The 19,345-nt window shown below is 40.9% G+C and overlaps 1 long non-coding RNA gene across 1 annotated transcript in view; it reads left to right on the top strand.

Annotated features, from left to right (window-relative positions):
- LOC309860716 overlaps positions 1–19,345 on the top strand; it is a 41,334-nt gene continuing 21,989 nt past the window's right edge. The window contains exons 1-3 of the long non-coding RNA XR_014309551.1: positions 1–90; positions 171–284; positions 8,349–8,442. This is a non-coding gene — a long non-coding RNA (uncharacterized lncRNA). The remainder of the gene's footprint in view (positions 91–170; positions 285–8,348; positions 8,443–19,345) is intronic.

Genomic DNA, 19,345 nt, shown 5'->3' with positions numbered 1-19,345 from the left:
ATTTTTCCCTCTGCCTGTCATTTTTGCCTCAGTCATATGTCCAACTCAAGAAGCAACCACATCTCACAGGAAAAAAGTAGGGGGGAGGAAGTAAGGAAATATAATTATAGTTCTTTGAATTAATTTTTGTAAATGATAACATACCAATTCATCATTTAATTTTTTTAAAGGTATTTTGAGCTGGGAATAGAGAATCCTACCTGAAGAGAAAAGACTGGCTTCTAATTAAAATGCAGACAGGAGTCTGATCTCTCTCCACATCCGCTGGAAATTATTCCTTTAAGGTTAGATCATGGTATTAATTCATGTTACTTATTCAGCAAAAACAACTTCTAGAGGCTTTCTCCTCAGCACCAGTCACAAAGAAGGTATTCTTGGTCTTTTAGGAAATTATAGCCTCTCATTTTCATGATGCCAAAAATAGATAATTGTTGCTAAAGTTCTGATACTTTTTATTATTTAAAATAGTTTCGAGAGCAGGAAACTCTTAAGTGAGTTTCCCATTTTTTTCTGCATTTAATCTAGTTGGAGGTTTAATATTCAAATTTTTAATTGAAGGGTATCATGTATAGAAAATAAATGACTAAAGTAGAACATATTTTATGGTTAGTTTTCAACAGTTATGAGTACACTTAAAATTTGTGAATTTCCTCTTTTTTTTTTTTTTTTTTTTTTTTTAATGAACATATAGTGTATTATTTGCCCCCGGAGTACAGGTCTGTGATTCATCAGTCTTACACAATTCACAGCACTCACCATAGCACGTACCCTCCCCAGTGTCCATCACCCAACCAACATATCCCTCCCCAACCCAGCAATCCTCAGTTTGTTTTGTGATAATGGTTATATTTCAGTGTTCAGAATCCCTCAACGGTTCCCCCATTTAATTCGGAGTAAAAGCCCACATACTCACAGTAGCTACGAGACTCTAGATAACTGCCAGCCCTCTCCCATAACCTCTGATCTCTCTCATTATCCTCCCCGTGGTTCACTTTGTGCCAGCCACACTAACCTTCCTGCACTTCCTCAAATGAGCCAGGTGTGATTCTCCTCAGCGCTTCGTACTGAATGAGCCCTCCATCCGAAACACTCTCCTCAAGATGTCCAAATGAATATGGTGAGTGCTGTGAAGTGTGTAAGCCTGACGACTCACAGACCTGTACCCTTGGGGCAAATAACACATTATATGTTAATAAAAATCATTATTAATTTTTTTTTTTAATGTCCAAATGGCTAACTCCCTCGGCTCCATCAAGTTCATTCAAACGGCACTTTTTAAATGAAGCCTACAGTTATCATTCTACTTTAAAATGCAATCCATCTCCTCCCCATGGGTTCAATCTTTCTAAATTTCCATCTCCCAAGATATTCAACAATACAATAAACACCTAAGCACTTTGCTTTATTCATGTATTTAACTCTAGTAAGCAACCTCTGTAGCAGGGGCCCTTGTTATCATTGCACAGATGAAGAAACTAAGCCTTACAGAGGTTTCTTACTTATTATTTATCATCCCATCTCCTACCCTTGAGTGCCTTACCTGAGGGCAAGAATTTTTGTCAGTCTACTTTACTATTATTCCACTGCCTAGAACCACGTTTAACAAATAGTAGACACTTAATAATACTTGTTGAATGAATAAATCAAGCAGTACATTTTAAAAAGCATGGAATATAATGTTATTCCATATTTTATCATTTAATACCCCTACCATTTCACAGTTAGAACACTGCTACACTAAAAATGAAAGAAGGATTCAACCTCAGTTCAGGGACAGCACTAACAGTTGAATAAATTTAGCTTTAAAAAAAAAAAAAAAAACCTTACTACATTGTCTTTTTCTCATTTTAACATAAGGCACTTTGTCTCAATGGATATTGATCCACAGACCAGTTTTGAGGAACCACATTTCTTTAAGGAAACACATTTCTACCCACATTCCCTGAGTACCTGCTCTTTTTTCCATTCGGTTTTTTTTTTTTTTTTTTTTTTAAGATTTTATTTATTTGACAGAGAGAGAGATCACAAGTGGGCAGAGAGGCAGGCAGAGAGAGGGGGGAAGCAGGCTCCCTGCTGAGCAGAGAGCTCAATTGGGGGTTCGATCCCAGGACCCTGAGATCATGACCCGAGCCGAAGGAAGGGGCTTAACCCACTGAGCCACTCAGGTGTCCCTCCATTAGTTTTTTTTTAATTTAAGTTCAACTAATGAATATATAGTGTACTATTTGTTTCAGAGGTAGAGTTGTGATTCATCGGTTTTATGTAATACCCAGTGCTCATTACATCACATGCTCCCCTTAATGTCCATCGCCCAGTTACCCTATTCCCCTAGTAACCCTCAGTTTGTTTCCTATGACTAACCTTGAAAAGACACTTAATCATAGGAGTACCTGCTATTTATAGAAAGTAATATCTAACGCCCGAGATTAGAAAGAACTGAGGGCCAACATGTAATGTGTAGAAAGTAAGACTATAAGATTTCAGAACTGCAACTGATTTAATGGGCAAATGATATAACCTCCTGATATCTGTTTTCTTTTCTCCCACATCTCCCTTTCCTACCTAGATGACACAGTCAAAAGAAAGAATCGACAAGAAAACTGGGCTCTTACAAAGCTTATAATGATAACAGAAAAATTTAATGAATAATTTATGCCAAACACTCTTCAAGGCACTTTATCTATAGTAACTTGTTCAATCCTTATAAACAACTCTATAGAGTAAGCTCTATTATTATTTCCATTTTACAAATGAGGAAGAGATCTGAAGCTTAGAAAAGTTAAATAATTTGTCCAGGTCACACAGTAGAGGAGCTAGAATTCAAAACAAGAGTGTCTCCCAGAATTTCTGACCTTGATCACTAGGATACCATGCTTCTCATTCCATAAGCCAGATTGTTTTATGGTATAGGTTATACTGATCTACAGAGTTTATAATCTAGTGAGGCAAAGGGGGACGACAATTCCCAAAAATAAAATACAACAGTGATTTCATTTGAAATTAATTATGTATGTAAAAATGCTGGTATGAACCAAAATTTCAGTTTGGTGGCATTAATCTAGAATTGCTTTATGGCAGAGGCAATTTTGACCATAATTTGGAAGGAAGGGAGAACATGGCATCAAGAAGACAGGTCATGCTTCATTCAGGTGGAGAGGACACTGTGCAGACAAGCTATTAAGATAAATGCAGGAGACAGCAATGTGTCTACATAATGCCAAAACATCTGGTCAATTCAGTTAAAAAAAAATCTCTATCAATGTAGTGAATTTCTTCAGTCAATCCAGATGTTTGGCATCTTGTAGACAAAACATCCAGATGATTAACTGAAGATTTGACAGAGTTGACTGGATTAACCAGATGTTATAGCATTGTATAGACATGGTGTCAAGACATTTGCTTGGCTGGAGTGGAGTCCAGCTGTAAAGGAGATAATGGCCCAGGCAATGAAGGGGACTTTGGAGCAGAGGACCTGGAGCTCAGATTTGATGCAACTGGGAGCTGCTGGAGGAGGAGTGTGATGGAAATGATGCTTCAGGAAGAGGATTCTAACAACTCTGTGAATTTAAAAAAAAAAAAAAAAAAATGGTGAGAGGAAAAGTTGTAGACAGGAAAGAGGATGTTAGGAGAGTGCAGGTGTGTGTGAGGTAATTAGAGCTTGGACCAGAATCAGGCTTGGGAAAGCAACAGGAAGGAGAGGATCTGAAAAACATTACAGAAAAAGAACAGGAAGTCATGATGGCTAGACAAGGGAGTGAAACTGCACATCACCCTAAGGTTAGAAGTGCCGAGGCCTGGGAAAACAGCTGCCTTCAGCCTCAACACAGTAGTAAAGCAAGAGGGAATCCCCAAGAGACTCGTTCCCTCAACCTCTATTTCAGAGGCCATAACCAGGCCCATAGGCAGAGGGAACTTGAATGACAAACAATCTCTCATCCTCAAATGTTTATGAGCCACCTACACTGATTTCCCTTCAAGTCCAATTTCATTAATGGATTGAGAATGCTGAATTCAAGTTGTCAGGTAGACATGATTTCAGTGAAAAGCCTAAAAAGATGGTATTTTAATGGTATTTGCTTTCATATAGCATAAAATGTAAACTTAAGATATATATGGGTATGAGTAAATTAGATGAATTGAGATTATGAAATTTACACAATACATATATTACTTGACAGACATTCTAAAAGCCTATTAACACAAATTAATGGCTGAATCCAAGAAGGTACAATATATTTTTTTAAATCCTTAATTTATGAAACTTTGGAATATTCAACCCTTGGTTTAGATATTTTGCAGATTTTTTTTTTTAAATTCCTAGTATCTTGGGCGCCTGGGTGGCTCAGTGGGTTAAGCCGCTGCCTTCAGCTCAGGTCATGATCTCAGGGTCCTGGGATCGAGTCCCGCATCGGGCTCTCTGCTCAGCAGGGAGCCTGCTTCCTCCTCTCTCTCTCTGCCTGCCTCTCTGCCTACTTGTGATCTCTCTCTGTCAAATAAATAAATAAAATCTTAAAAAATAAAAAAATAAAAATAAATAAATTCCTAGTATCTTACTTGATAAGAATCAAGTTTATAAGCAGACACAAATTCAAAACTGTTAGATTCAAACTATGCTAGTTGTATAATAGCTTGCTCATGTATATTAAAAAAATATTCTAAATATCCACACAATTCGGGGTTTTACAAAGTTGCAGTTTCAAATATTTACTGCCCCAGGCTTATCAGACTACACACCCAGGTTTTCTTTAACTACTTCCTTGTTCATTTCAACAGAGAAAGAACCTTCCATAGAAGTTAATCTCTCTTTGTTCATGGTTTGATACAAAACTGAGAATCAATCTCTTATCTCTCTCTTTCTTCCCCTCTCCTCTAACCAGAGGAATAAAACAGAATGTTAGATCATAAATGTGTGAACGTGTTTCAAAATCACCCTGGAGGAGGCAGGGGGTCAGGACACTTGTTAAAATCAGTTTCCCAGGTCTGAGAAATGACGAGTCCATTGATCTGAGGTAGGATCCCAAGAAGTTACTGTTTTTTGCTTGATTCTTAACAAGTTCTCCCAACTAATGCTGATGTCTGTTTACTGAAAATTGTACTTAGATGTGCTGTCCTAAAGCAGAAAGGTTGAGAATGGAAAACAACTATTGGACATGTGAATCCAAAATGGTTAAAACAGATCTAAATTTTCTTTTCTTAACCCAAGAAATCACATCCCTCATTATTCCTTTATGTAATAAGCTCCTAGTTAAATTCATTTGTCCTTTGAGGAGCAGAATTTCCCACAGAAACAACATAAAGTCAAGTACACCTGTGCAATCAACCTGAGCAGTCTAGAAGGCAAGGAGGGCAGCTTGTCTGTTCTCAGTTCACAGCACTTCCCACTAGAGCCCTTCCTGAACACAATGTTTACATGATAGGGAAATGTAACAAACGATCTGGGTAAATCTCTCTAGTGCTCCAAGGCTAAGTGAGTCACTTATTTATCAAATAGGAAAAAAAAAAAAAAAAGCAGTTGAGTTCACTGAAACAATGGGTAATTTATCCAGGTATTTAATACATTTTTTTAAGATTGTATTTATTTATTTGACAGACAGAGATCACAAGTAGGCAGAGAGGCAGGCAGAGAGACAGGAGCAAGCAGGCTCCCTGCTGAGCAGAGAGCCCAATGCAGGTGATCCCAGGATCCTGGGATCATGACCTGAGCTGAAGGCAGAGGCTTTACAGGCTCCTCCAGGTATTTAAATATAACCTTCCCATTTTATAAGAAATACCTTGAAATAAGTAGATAGCTAATTGATTATGCAAAAGGTAAATCAGTGAAATGTTCCCCATCAAAACATCAAGATTAGAGTGTTTGTTCTTTACATATAATCTCTCAGGTGCCATTTTTTTTTGGCAGCATCAACTATACTATCGTACAAGAAAGATTAACAGATTTTTTTTCGGTACTATAACTCCATTTGCCTTAAAATCAACTCATTCTCTTAAATCTTCTTCCAAGGATATATGGCAGAAGGTAATTTGGGAGAATTTTGTTAGAAATCATCATTACCTAAGGTGTCACAATTGAAAGTCAACTTTACTTTTTATGTGCTTCAAAATGATGCTTTTTAAACACATCAAGGATATTACAAATAAGCCAAGTGGTTTGGACTTCAGCAGCGATTCTTTCCCACTGATCCATTCTCCTGCCACTTTCAAATCTCATCTAGCAACCACAGAAAATGATCTCATGTCCAAGTGGGAGAGAGTCAGGACAGGATAAGATTGCAAAAGAAAATGTTCACAAATTTTCAAAACACAGAAAACACCTGCATTCTTATGCAGGCTAAAACAGAGAGAAAGATTTATTTCCAGGATCTCCTTCTTATCAGCCACATCAAAATATCAACCTTCAAGACCTCCATCTTAACCACAGTATTGATAAGGGTAAAATAATAAACATATTATCTTTAAAGTATTTCACTGATTCCATAGCTTTGATATTATTTATAGCATTGAAATGCCCTTTGAGTACTGTACTTTTTTCCTAGTCCATATGGTACATTTGTGTGAATTAGAAAAAGGCACTCATTCCCCAAGACACTTTACTTCCACATGTCAGAAAATTGTGATAACATACTGACTTTGTTTGAACAAGACACTTCACCACATCTGCAAGAAAAACTGAGATGATAAATATCAAATCTAGGTTGCTGGTGATGTGAAGCATGTCCCCTTATTCAGGGTACCCTTGTGCAATGATCAATAGCACAACCTCAAGAGACAGCTCTTCCTTGTCTCCCCTTTCACTGCCAGGCTTCTCCATGTGCTAGCCAATTCAAGTGGTCCTGAGAACCTTACTGAAACTCCAGTACAATCATCACTCATGCTATTCTTCTTGCCAAATTCAAATCTACCCTCTTGGAATTCTTCCCTCCTACTTCTAATCCTGATTTCTCTTTCTCCCTTTCCTCTATCAATTCTTGTTCTGTTTCTGTTTCCCTTGGGCTCTGTTCTCAGGCTCTCGTTCTGAGGAATCTGGTCAATATTCCCTGAGATAAGATGGCCTTTGGAGCTAAGGCATTTTGCAGGTGGAAACTAAAAGGACTGTTTATTCCATACAACTTAGCCTTTACCACTTCATTGTATCCCATAGCAAATATCCCATTAAATACTTAGCTTCCTATAAAACTTGGGGCACAGGACTCTAGATCCAGAGACAAGACAATAACCTGCGATTTGAGCTATGAGATGGAGAGGCCCATAACTTGTTCAGGAAATGGATCTGGAAGTTCAGACCCAGACCCTACAGTAATGAAACAGACTTCTGTAAGCCACTCTCCAGGATCACAGCTCTCTGCCTCTGGCCTCCCAACATTCTACAGCACTCTGAGAAAGATGATTCTTCACCAAGCCTAAAATTCAATAGCCACCAAGTTGAAGAACAAAGACATTCTCTGTGGCCCCGTAAGCTGTATGAGTAGCTAAAAAGTGTCTCTCCACAGGTTAGGGACAGTCCCAAGTTTACGAATGAGATCTTCATGCCCTACCAGGCTGGGGGAAGATCGTGTTCCTGAATGACATTCTACTATGTATAGTCCATGATCTGCCTCCAGATCCAGGGTAAATCCTCTCTGTATGCATAATGTGGGAAACTATTTAGTGCCTCTCTTTAAAGAAAACCTTCTCTCTGCTAATTGGGGTTAGTAATATGCTAGTATGGAAAACATATTCGCTCTCCCCTCTTCTCTCTCCTTCTCCCTCCTTTAAATAATGTAAGACTATGTCTCCTGAACTTACTGGAAAGAACTACATGAAGAGGCGGCCATTTCAAAATCCATGGTGACCAAAGAAGTCTTCCAGCACCTGAATACACATTCCCTTTGCCTTGTATCCCACATTATCCTCACTGTTGGTGAGTAAAAACAGGTCCCATCAATAGGGGAAAAAAAGTTTTGTTTTGTTTTTCTACAAGTGCACTTTTTCTCCGACCATCTTAGGTACAAAAAAGTGAAATAAACATTGACCTAAAAATGTTAAAGCGCCTTCAAAAACCAAGCAGTATTTTTTCCCCTTTTTGGCCAATATGATGCAGGCAAGTTCTGACATTTTCAGTGAAGTGTAAAATTATGATAGGGCTAAAAAAACAACCGTAGTGGCCACTGGCCTGACATGAGTCTGGTCAAATCTTAAGGAAACTCTTCCAAGATAGGAATTAGACACTTCAAAATTTGTTGGAATATGGTCAACAGAAAAATAAAATTTCAAAATCTGGTTTACTTGCTTGAAGGACCTCCATGAGGTAGACTCTATACAGGAAACAATTCCATCTTCCAGAGTGAATATTCACTCATTTTCTTTTCCAGCCAGGAGTTTGTAAGAAGCCAGCAGGCAATGCAGTCATGTGGTAATATCCTTCCCACTGCCAAGATGGATTAATGCTGGGAGAGCTTACAACTGGTGAGTAATCAGTAGTGCTTGCAGACCCTCCAAGATCCCCAAGGTGTGATTATTTTCATACGTAGATTTCTGTCATCATCCTCCAAAGGGTGCTCTGTCATTTCCTTACTCTTCCCTCACTGGACTCTCAAGCCCATGTTACAGGGACGACATAGTTTCCAAGTCATGGCCAATCTCCTTCTCAAACCAACTTGGTGAGCACTTGAGAGACACTGCTAAAATGTGGAGGCTGTATTAAGAAAATTATACTAGTTTTTTTTTTTTTTTTAATGATTCTGGAAAGGTATAAAGAGTTGTTTATTAAAATAAGATTTGGAACCTAACTCTCCTCTAGGCCCACTGATGTGGTTTATTATGCACCTACCTAATCCGCAGATTGATATCAAGGTGTCAAGGAACTATTAAGATCTCAGGCTACGAATAACCAAATTGAAACAACCACTCCGGGACTCACAGGTGGCTCAGTTGGTTGGGCATCCAATTCTTAATTTCAGCTCAAATCATGATCTTAGGGTCATGAGATGAGCCCTGCATTAGGCTCCCCCCTCAGCAGGGAGTCTGCTTGGGATTCTCGTTCCCTCTGCCCCTCCCTCTGCTTGTGTGTGCACCTGTCTCTCTCTCTAAAATAAAAAAATAAATCTTAAAAAAGAAGACCCCAATTAGATAAGATGTGAGTTTTCAAACTCATTGCTCTTTACGGATTTTAGCATTTACCATCATTCATTCCTAAGTTTCTCTTAACCACCACCTCACTCTTTGACTTGGATTCAACTCCACTATGGGAATAAACAAGCCTCTGAAATGGGACATCTCGCATCAAAAGAACTCACATTCTGCAGGCATAGAGCCTTATGTTCAAGTTCTGTCTCTGTCATCAACTAGCTGGGAATCCTTTGGTGATTCACCTAAACTCTGTGTGCCTTGGTTTTCTCATCTGTAAACGGAATAAATGGCTTACCTCAAAAGATTGTTGTGAGGGATTAAATTAGCTCATTCTTGTAAACTGTTCCATAAATGCTAACTAGAACATCATTTGTGTTAGCAATTATTATTAATATTACCATTACCTCCTTCAGTCAAACCTTCCCAAGTTTAGAATTCTTGTCGAAGAGTGAGTTTTAGGTTCCTATAAGCTTTAACATACAGCTCTTCCCTGCTGGTAGAGGTGGGAATCAAGCAGTGGATGCTCAGAAGCTGTACAGCTACTTTGGATTCTCCTGCTACTATCCCTCTCCACTGGTTGTTTCTTGACCTAACACCTTTCCCCGGGGCTTAGGGACCTGCAAGTCTTTGCTTCCTAGTCACTCAGGAGGTAGGTACCTCTGTCTGCCGTCCCTTTCCCAGATCCCCTCAGCTCTGAGTCCCAAGTCTTAAGGTCATATCCTACAATAATGGGGTAATTTTGGCAAACTGGGCCAAATGTATCTCCAGAACCTCATAAATTTTGATCAGCAACTCCAACCCCAGGCACACCATGTTGCCCCTGATGCACAGTAGCCCAAGTGATAAACCAGTGGCCCAGCCTTTGCTGATGGCAGAATCTGCCAAGAGTTTTGGAGAACACAGATGTGTCTCTCTCAATACCAATTCCAGAAGTTGCCTGGGGTTTTTAAGTTGCCTGGGTAATTCTGATCGTAACCCCAGTCTGGGAAGGTCTGATTTTAGCAACCACCAAATATCCTTATCTGTTCTTCCCATGCCTTGCAACTTGCATTATCTTTTCTGAACTACATAAACCTGCTGCTGCTTCTCCTAAACCCTGTTCATTGTTGACTCTGGTTACTATGAACTCCAAAAAGGTCATAGGCACTCAGGGTGCCAGTTACCGCTTAGGAACCTTCCTCCATATCCCCATTCCTTTGGGTGCAAGAGACAGAAAAGATACCATATTTGAGCCACAGAAATATAATCAAGAGAGCAGCACAGTTGTAGCAGTGGCTGTGTTAGTGTCAAACAATGGATGTGTTCAAAAGAGCCAAAGGCCTGAGACACCAATGGTGATCAAAAGAAGATTAAAACGCCCTTCTCTTTGCCCAGGATCCAACCTGATGCAGCACCGAGTGTACTGGTGAGGTTCATAAAACAACCCTCGGGAGATCTTCGTTTTGTAAGAGAAAGGGAAAAAGGAAAGAAAATAGAAAGACGCCGACAAGCCTTGACGTGTTTAAGACACATGAGGAGGGCAGTTTGAGTTTGTGGGTATTTTGAGCGGGTACCAGTTCCGCGCACCTGGACCAGAACACCAGCTCTAGTGCCCCTCCACCTGCACGTGCCAGGTGCTTTCTAACGCACCGCCCACTGGTGAGGTTCGCTGTTTAACGCGTGCCTAACACAGCCGACGACGGGTGCAGGCTGGAGGAGCTGGGGCACCGCGCTGCAGGGCGCCAGACAGGGCTCCTTCGAGACTGGCCACACCGCCAAGTTAGCGTGAGCGCCGGCGGTGAAGAGGCAACGCGGTGACTGCGGCAAGATGGAGGCCGCCGCGCTCCGCTCCGCACGTCCGCTCCTGGCACTCTTCCAGCCTTTCCTTCCGAGCAGAGCCCAGGAGCTTCCCCCTTGAAACGCTTCAAGTCTTCCCCCTGCTTGCCTGGCCTCACCCACACCCCCTTTCAGAACTTGTTACAAAGTCATTCGCACGAGGAATGTGTGTCACTGCCCGGGGCCTCTACTGCCATCCCGTCCCCCGGCGTCCTTTGATCACGCCTCTCTCAAGAGCACAGACAACCGTTTATACACATTTTCTCTCAGAGGATGTGAGAACTTTCTCCAAGGAAAAGTGAGATCTCGGCCAGGGGCTTCCCACCACGGTGACAAGTCAACTTTCAGGGCCGTGCTAGTCGGTTCGCGACCACGAATCAAGCCGTGTACGCAAACTCGCCACCCAGACAGAACCGGCCCAGGCGGGCGCGAGGCTGACGACGCCGGCGACGCCGAGCAGGTGGCGCGCCCGCGGGCGGAGGGGCCGGCCTGCAGGCTGCGCATGCGCCACCTGCGCAGCCAGGGGCGCGGAGCGTCTCGGGCCGCGGCGCGGCGTGGCGGATTGGATTGCGTCCCGGTTTGCGCGCCGGAGCCCGCGGTCGCTCTCGGGGCACCATCTTGTGTCACCACGACCCGAGTTCTTTCTAGGGATTAGTCCTGAGTTCGTGATTAATCAGCACTTTCTGCGTTTCTCGGGATGACGTCATCGGCTCAGAGATAAATCAGGCTCCTCTCTGAAGCTCCTGTCTGAGCAGGATCCTGTGTCCCGGAGGCTGTCCCAGGAACCCCTCCCGGCCCAGGCAGCCACCGCCAAATCCTCCCTGTGGCCCCGGGAGCGCTGGGTGCCCGGCCATAGCGCCCCTGTCTTTGCTTTTGCCCACTGATTAAATGCAAAAGCTCAGGGTTTTCTTTTTTCATAAATTATAAAAGGTGGAAAATTGCAAAAAGGGAAGGAATCACCCAAAGCCTCATCTTCAGGGCTCAGTCTGTTAATTCTGAAGCATTTGTGTCCAGTGTTTTTGTTTCTTTGTTTTTCCTGCCCTTTTTTCCCCCGACAGATTTTTAGGTTTTAAGCATTGCTCAGCTGCAGCCATGTTGTAAATACATTATTTTGTATCCTACCTTTTTTTTTTTTTTAACTTAATGTTGTAGCAGAAACATGTTATGTACTTTTAGCAAACGTTGCATTAAAGCTCATAAAAAGTTTCCTTAGTGGATGTATCATCAGTTACTTAAACATAATTTCAATTTGTAGGCATCTATTATGTCTAATTTTTATTGATATATGGACAGTGGGTAGACCACTGCACCATTCCCCGTGTTTGGGGGTTGTTGGTTGGTTGGTGGAGCATACAAGCCCCCAAGAATTTTACCCAGTGTATGTTCAGGAAACAAACTTGGAAACTTCTGCTCTTTTCCATATTACTGATGGTAGAGAGTTAGGATAGAGGGCTGATAGGGCAGATGAGGAGGAGGAGCTTTTTTTTGCCGGAGAAGTGGGATGTCACAGGCTTTGCAATGGACATGGAGGTTAGTGGCAGAGAAGGATACATCTCTTACAGAGGTGAGAAAAAGAGATCAAGGAAAAATAGTAACCTGGCACACTGAAGAAAAACTCTTGAGGTCACCTGGGTGGCTCAGTCAGTTAAGCACCTGCCCTCAGCTCAGGTCATGATCCCTGGATCCTGGGATTGAGCCCCACATAGGGCTTCCTGCTCCATGGGGAACCTGCATCTCCCTCTACCTGCTGCTTCCCCTGCTTGTTCTCTCTCTGTGTCAAATCAATAAATAAGATCTTTTAAAAAAGAAAGCTCTCCGTGAAGATAAGTGGCTGATGATTTTTAGAACACTGATGTTGAACATTCAGTTTTAATTCTGACAAGCTGTACTCTAGTATTTGGGAAAATCCTTGTTTCTTTCTCTTATTTAAAAAAAAAAAATCAGAGAAATTCAGACAAAGAACTGGTCCTAAGTAAAAGAAGAGTAATACCACTTAGTGCTTTTCCTGCCTCACTGTGATATGCCTCTCTATAAAGAGAGATTGGCATGTTTTTGTAAGATTCCAGATAACCAAGGATAAATGAAGCCAGTGAGCTATCCAATACATCTCTGCGAGCTCCTGCATATACCTAATTAATCTCCTGCAAGTCACCTTGACTGAAAGTTGTGGTAGTAGAAAGAGATGGTGGGAGAAAGGCTGGTGGTTAGAGAATATGTTCAAGCTCCCAGGGCCTTTTTACCCAGAAGATTTTACACATACTGTTGTTAGTCTTGCTTAGTAAAGGGCATGCAATGCTAGTAGTTATGTGAATACCAAAACACGATAGGTCCCTGGTGTGCTTGGAATTGTGATTGTCTGTAACCCAAGGGATACGCAGGAACAGCCAGCTCTTGGCATCTCCCTCTGCATCTCTCGCTTTGCTTGGTCTGTGGAGGTTTTCCCTTTATGAGAGAAAATGTGGCACAAACTGTCTCTAGTCGAGCCAGTTTTCTCAATGCTATCTGTGCAGAAAGCTAGACCAATTGGCAACGTTTTCTGTCTTGTTTTAAATGCACAGCACAAAGCAGGCCATTTGTGTAACTGGCATACACTTTGCAAAGTAGCTGTCAGATTTTGTTTTTTGTTTTTTTTTTAAGATTTTATTTATTTATTTGACAGAGATCACAAGTAGGCAGAGAGGCAGGCAGAGAGAGGGGGAGGGAAGCAGGCTCCCTGCTGAGCAGAGAACCCAGTGTGAAGCTTGATTCCAGGACCCTGGGATCATGACCTGAGCCGAAAGCAGAGGCTTTAACCCACTGAGCCACCCAGGCGCCCCATAGCTGTCAATTCTTGACCCATCTGAGAACGAGCAGTGAAACAGTGATGTAACTTCAGAGGGACAGAGACAAGCCATAGTGACTTTCTTTTCCCTCTGAATCCAGAAGAGATGCCTGCCTTTCTCCCTGTCCCCTTTGCAGAACAGCTTTCTCTAGTGACAGCGCAGCCATCCTTTTCTTTCTAACCTACTTGCCCCACCTCTGTAATCTCCACCTAGAGAACTGGTCACATCTCCACAGGGTGATATTTGCTCTGAGAGTAGAAGAAAGCCAGTCTTCTGAGGGTGACACTCCAGACACAGCTGCCAGCCACAAACCGACCAGCTCCCAGATCTCCAGATCTGCTCCTCTTTGTAGTACCTAGGGATTCTCATTTTCTGGAGGATGGTGTTCTTTTTGCTACCCAGCTCTAATAGGATGGGGAAAAGCCAGCTTCATTCTCATCATGTCCACTGAGGCCAGTCCCGCCCTGTCTGGTCTCTCGGCATCTCTTTCTCCAGGTCACAACATTCTCCAGGCTTGCTAACCCTGCTGTGTTGTGCCTGTTAAACTGTGTTACCCTTGCTAACAACTTGCTAAACCTGCTGTGTTGTGTCTGTTAAAAGGTCACCTGCTTTTTGAATTCTTTCCATTCTCCTCCCAGTTATTTGTGATAGCCTCTTAGAAGCTTAAAAATAACATTTATTTCCCCAGTGGCTTTGTATATTTCCATTTGGCAAACTGTATTTTGTTCCATGTGTTTCTAAGGGAACAGAAACCAAAATGGTTTATATCCTACTTCCTACAGTGGCCTGACTGATGTTTTGAGGTTAGAATTGTCCTTCAGCCCAAAGTGGGTACACCCAACTATGAGCTGGGCCTTGATGAAGAAACTTTATAAACTACAAAGACAATGGACATTGTTTGGTGGCTGGAAAATCTGCTTCATTGTACTTCCTTTAATCAAGCAGTGAAATTTTTAAGAGATAGATTCAAGCCACTTTGCATGGATATGATAACAATATAAAAGAGAGTTGCATTATAATCATAATCACTGTGTCCCATTGTTAAAATAAAAGTGAGGGCAATGGAAGAGGTCAAAATGGAAGACTGGAAGGAGTATACTGGGGAGCTTTGGGGGAAAGAAAATATGCAGGAAATGTTCTATTTGAAGATCTCAGTGATAGTTACATAAGTGTGTCCATTTTGTGAAAATTCATTGAGCTCTATATTTATGACCACATTTTTCTGCATGTGTGTTCTACTTCAATACAAAGTTTACTTACAATAAACAAATGAAATGAGGGGTTTTGTTTAAGTAGGCGGTTCAGGCAATGAAGGCAATTATTCATTCAACAAATAATGTTTTAGTGCCTACTCAGTACACAGTGGTAAACACTGGTGTTATACAGATTATAAAAATGACTCAGTAGCCACAGAGCCTGGCTTCAAGGAGTTTACAATTAAGAGTCAGCTACAATATATGTTGAAATCGCTCAATCCATATGCCAGTGGTGGATTATTCATTTTGGCAAATGTACCATAGTAAAGTAAGATGTAAACATTAGGGGACATGGGCTAAGGGATAGGTTAGATATAGATATAGATATGGATATAGATACATAGATATATATACAGATCCTCCAGGCAATCTTTGCAACTTTTCTTTAAATCTAATCCTAAATTTAAATTTTTATTAAAAAAATTTTTCAAAGTCATTAGAATGGCTGTATGAGAGATACTACTCTTGGACTAAGAGAATTGCATGTGTGAACCAAGCCTTAAGGGAAGGGCAGGATCATAATAAAGGAAACTGGGGAAGAAGTTTTCTAGACAAGGAAAAAAATCATACAAGAAACTGTGGAGTCAATAGCCATGGTATGGAAACAACCTAAATACCCATCAATGGATTAATTGATAAAGAAGATAATATACATAAAAATATTGTTCATATATATCATTATGAATAAATATTCATATATATGGTGAAATATTATTCAACCATGAGAAAGAAGGACATCCTACTGTTTTTGACAACATGGACTTCAAAGACTTTATGTTAAGCCAGAGAAAGACAAATACATATGATTTCGCTTATATACGGAATCTAAAAAAGTTGAACTTGGGGCACCTGGCTGGCTCAGTAGGCAGAACATCTGGCTCTTGATCTGAGAGTCCTGAGTTCAAACCCCATGTTGGGCATAGAGCTTACTTAAAAAAAATAAAAAATAAAAGCTAAAAAAAAATTAAATTAAAAAGCAGAACTCAGAAACAGAGAGTAGAATGGTGATTACCAGGGGCTGGGCATGGAGATGTCAGTCAAAGAGAACAAACTTTCAGTTTCAGATTCATTAGAAAATGAATACTTTCTGAGGAGCTAATAGATGGCATGGTGCTTACTGTTAATAATACTGTATTATATACTTGAAAGTTCTTAAGAGAGTAAATCTTAAATGTCCTCACCACAAAAAGTAAAAAAAAATAAATGGTAATTATGCGATGTGATGGACATGATATCTAATTCTATGATGGGAATCATTTTACAATATATAAATGTATGATTCGTTGTATGATAATACACCTTAAATTTACAGTGTTACATGTCAGTTACAGAATTGGAAAAGAAACTGTGGAATGTATGACAGGACCGGCATAGTTCTGCCCAAATGGTCAGTTGGGAGCATGAAAAAAGTGGTGAAGTCGCACTGGAAAAGCAGAGGGCTTTATGAGCAGAATCAGTATGAGAATTAAATTTCCAAAACTTAACTAATGCACAAAAAATTAGCTCTGAATTGCTATTAAAACACATTATTTGATTTTTTAAAAAGAATTTATTTTATTTATTTGAGAGAGAGCAGGAGCAGGTGGCAGGGGAGGTCAGGATACGGAAGGAGAGAGAGAAGCAGGGAGCTCCCTGTTTAGCAGGGAGCCCTGCAACACAGGGTTCAGTCCCAGGATGCTGAGATCGATTGTGAGCTGAGCTGAAGGCACGAAGGTAGACACTCAACCAACTGAGCCACCCAAGTGTGCCAAAACCCATTACTTTACAATGAGAGTTGAATACATTAATTTGAAAACCAACAGAAATGAATATATTTAAATCACCTTTCAAGTGTGTGTGCATCTTCCACAAGCTAAAGGAATTAAGTTGCAACATTTACTGAACAGTCACTATGTACCCAGCATTGTGATAAACACCTTATGTCTACCATCTTATTTACTCATCCTCAGAGCCTTCTGAAGCATCTGTTATGATTTCATTTTGCGTATAGAAAATTGAGAACTTGTTTCCAGCAAATACAAAAGAGCCATAAATATAAAAAATAGATACAGCCACCTGAGATCCTATTTGTTTCCAACAAATGCAAAACTCATAAACGTCAAAAATAGATACAGTACTTCGTGCCAGAATGTGCTTCAGTGGTTAAAATAGAACTTTGAGTTGAAAATATGTTTACATTCACATTTTATTTAAATTTATCTTTTAACTGAAAAGAGAGTCATCTGGGACTAATTTAAGTTCTACAAGACCTAGTGGTCTTGATAAGTCCATTTATCAAGCATGTTTTATGGAATAATTCAGACAAGCGTGTTTGGCAAGCAGTAATTATCACATGGAGTACAAAAAACTGATAAAGTCTGGACATAGCCTAGACTAGATACAGCACAGGAGAGCTGTTTTCCAGTTCGGCTGTAAACTCTTCTGTGGAGTCAGAGACAACACAGCTTTGCTATATAAACTACAGGATGGACATCCCAGCTCTGACCTGTGAATGTTTCCGAATAGTTCCAAAGAAAACAAACAGGATTTAACCTTCATATCATGGGGTTTCTAGAAGCATTTTGCCTTGCATGCAAAGCCAAGTTACTATGTATTTGAGAGTCATATGGCTCAATAGTTATTGTCATTTTTTCCCCCTACTTATAAGACACAGTGAAAAACAAAATGGGTTTTAGTTTGGCTCAATAAATCTCAAATCATCCAGAAATAAAAAGTTCATCAATGATCCATAGTTTCTATTGAGAATTTCCTTCCTTTGGTTTTGTTGTTGGTGGTGGTTTTTTTGTTTGTTTGTTTGTTTGTTTGTTTTGTTTTTTAATAGAAGACTTCCCCTCCCCACAATAAACCACAAAACAATTTTTACCCTCTTTATATGTGTTGAAAGAGAATTAAATTCCTGAGTGGAAATTGTGTTTTCCTTTAATTCCTGACAAACTGTATCCTATACCTGACAGCCACAAGGTAGGAAGGCAGCTGAGTTATTCAAAGAAGCATTCTGTTCCTGGTCTTGCCATTCAATATCACAGGGTGTGATGAAAACTGGAACAAATATGGAAATCGCAGAGGTGCCAGAACATTACATTTAAAAAATGGAATTATTTGAGTCAATCTGGAATGTCTGGTTCTTTTGGTTTAGGCCTCATGGGTAGCATTGTGCTTCAAAAACAACTTGAATTGGCTACCAGAATTCCAGAAGGGTAACATAATCTCGTACCTTTGTGAAGAGATGCTTATCTTTGTCTACTGTTAACAGAAAGAGGCTGGATTCTTCCACCTTTTCATGTTTCAAAATGAAAATTGTTCAAATAAGTGTCAAACCTGAATGGAATTTGGAAACAAGAATGGGAGGGTGTAATTTCTCAGTTCTTTTCAGTTTGTGCTAGTCTTTATTTGAAATAAATGCCTCCGCATGAATCAAATCCTTTATAGCTACAGAAATATGGGACTTGGGAGAGCCTCGTCCTCACCACTTCCCACTCTGTGATTTGGCAATCCGAGAGAAGTTCTCAGAGTTAGTAATCCTGAATACAAGGCTCAGACCTGAGAGGAGACAGACACACAGAAATGAGACCCAGGAGTGGCAGAGGTTCACCTCCTCTTCTGGAAAATGTAGCCTAGAGCCCAGTGACCTCTGCCCCCTGCCAGTGATGCTACTGTCCCTGCCAAGGCCTTCACGGAGGGCTGTGACCACAGGGCAGGTTTCGTTTTTCCCCTGTCACCAACACACAAAGTTGTAGGGGTGTTGTCCAACCACAGTCAAGGGTTGGGGAAAACCAGAGGGAATTACAGCACTGGGAAGGAAGGAATTTTAAGCTATGTCATCCAACAAAGGGGAAAAAATCCCCACCAAGTTAAGGGGACACACCCAAACTACTAACCTTGTTGACTTCTTGTCGCAGAGTTCAGTGAATCCCTAGGCACCTTTGGGACTCTGGAGTTTCTTCTTGTGGGGTTGGTCTAATTCCATCACTCCTCCGTGCAGTTGACACCTCCATGCCTAGAGGTGTCTCCCGGCATGTCTATGTCTCCTCCATGTCTATCCCACCTAGAAAAAGAATCCAATGGCTCCAGCAAGACAATCCACGATGCCCTGGGGGAGTCTAGGGTCCAGTTCCTTTGAAAATGTGGCCTTCGGTCGGGGTTACAGACTTATCTCTGAATTTTTCTACTCGGAATGCACACGCATTCTCACACACGTGCTTCTCAACCTTTAATGTGCCTGTAAACCACCCAGGTGGGGATTGAAGCTGCATTTCTTACAAGCTCCCAGGTGAGGCTGCTGGTGTGGTCAGCGGCCCACATTCTGAATAGGGAGGATCTAATCAATATTCAATCCCTATTTGACTG

This window comes from Mustela nivalis (genome assembly GCF_964662115.1).
Source record: "Mustela nivalis genome assembly, chromosome: 3".
Taxonomy (NCBI): Eukaryota; Metazoa; Chordata; class Mammalia; order Carnivora; family Mustelidae; genus Mustela; species Mustela nivalis.
The sequence above is the reverse complement of the archived record's forward strand: the minus strand, read 5'-3'. Positions and strand labels throughout refer to the sequence as shown.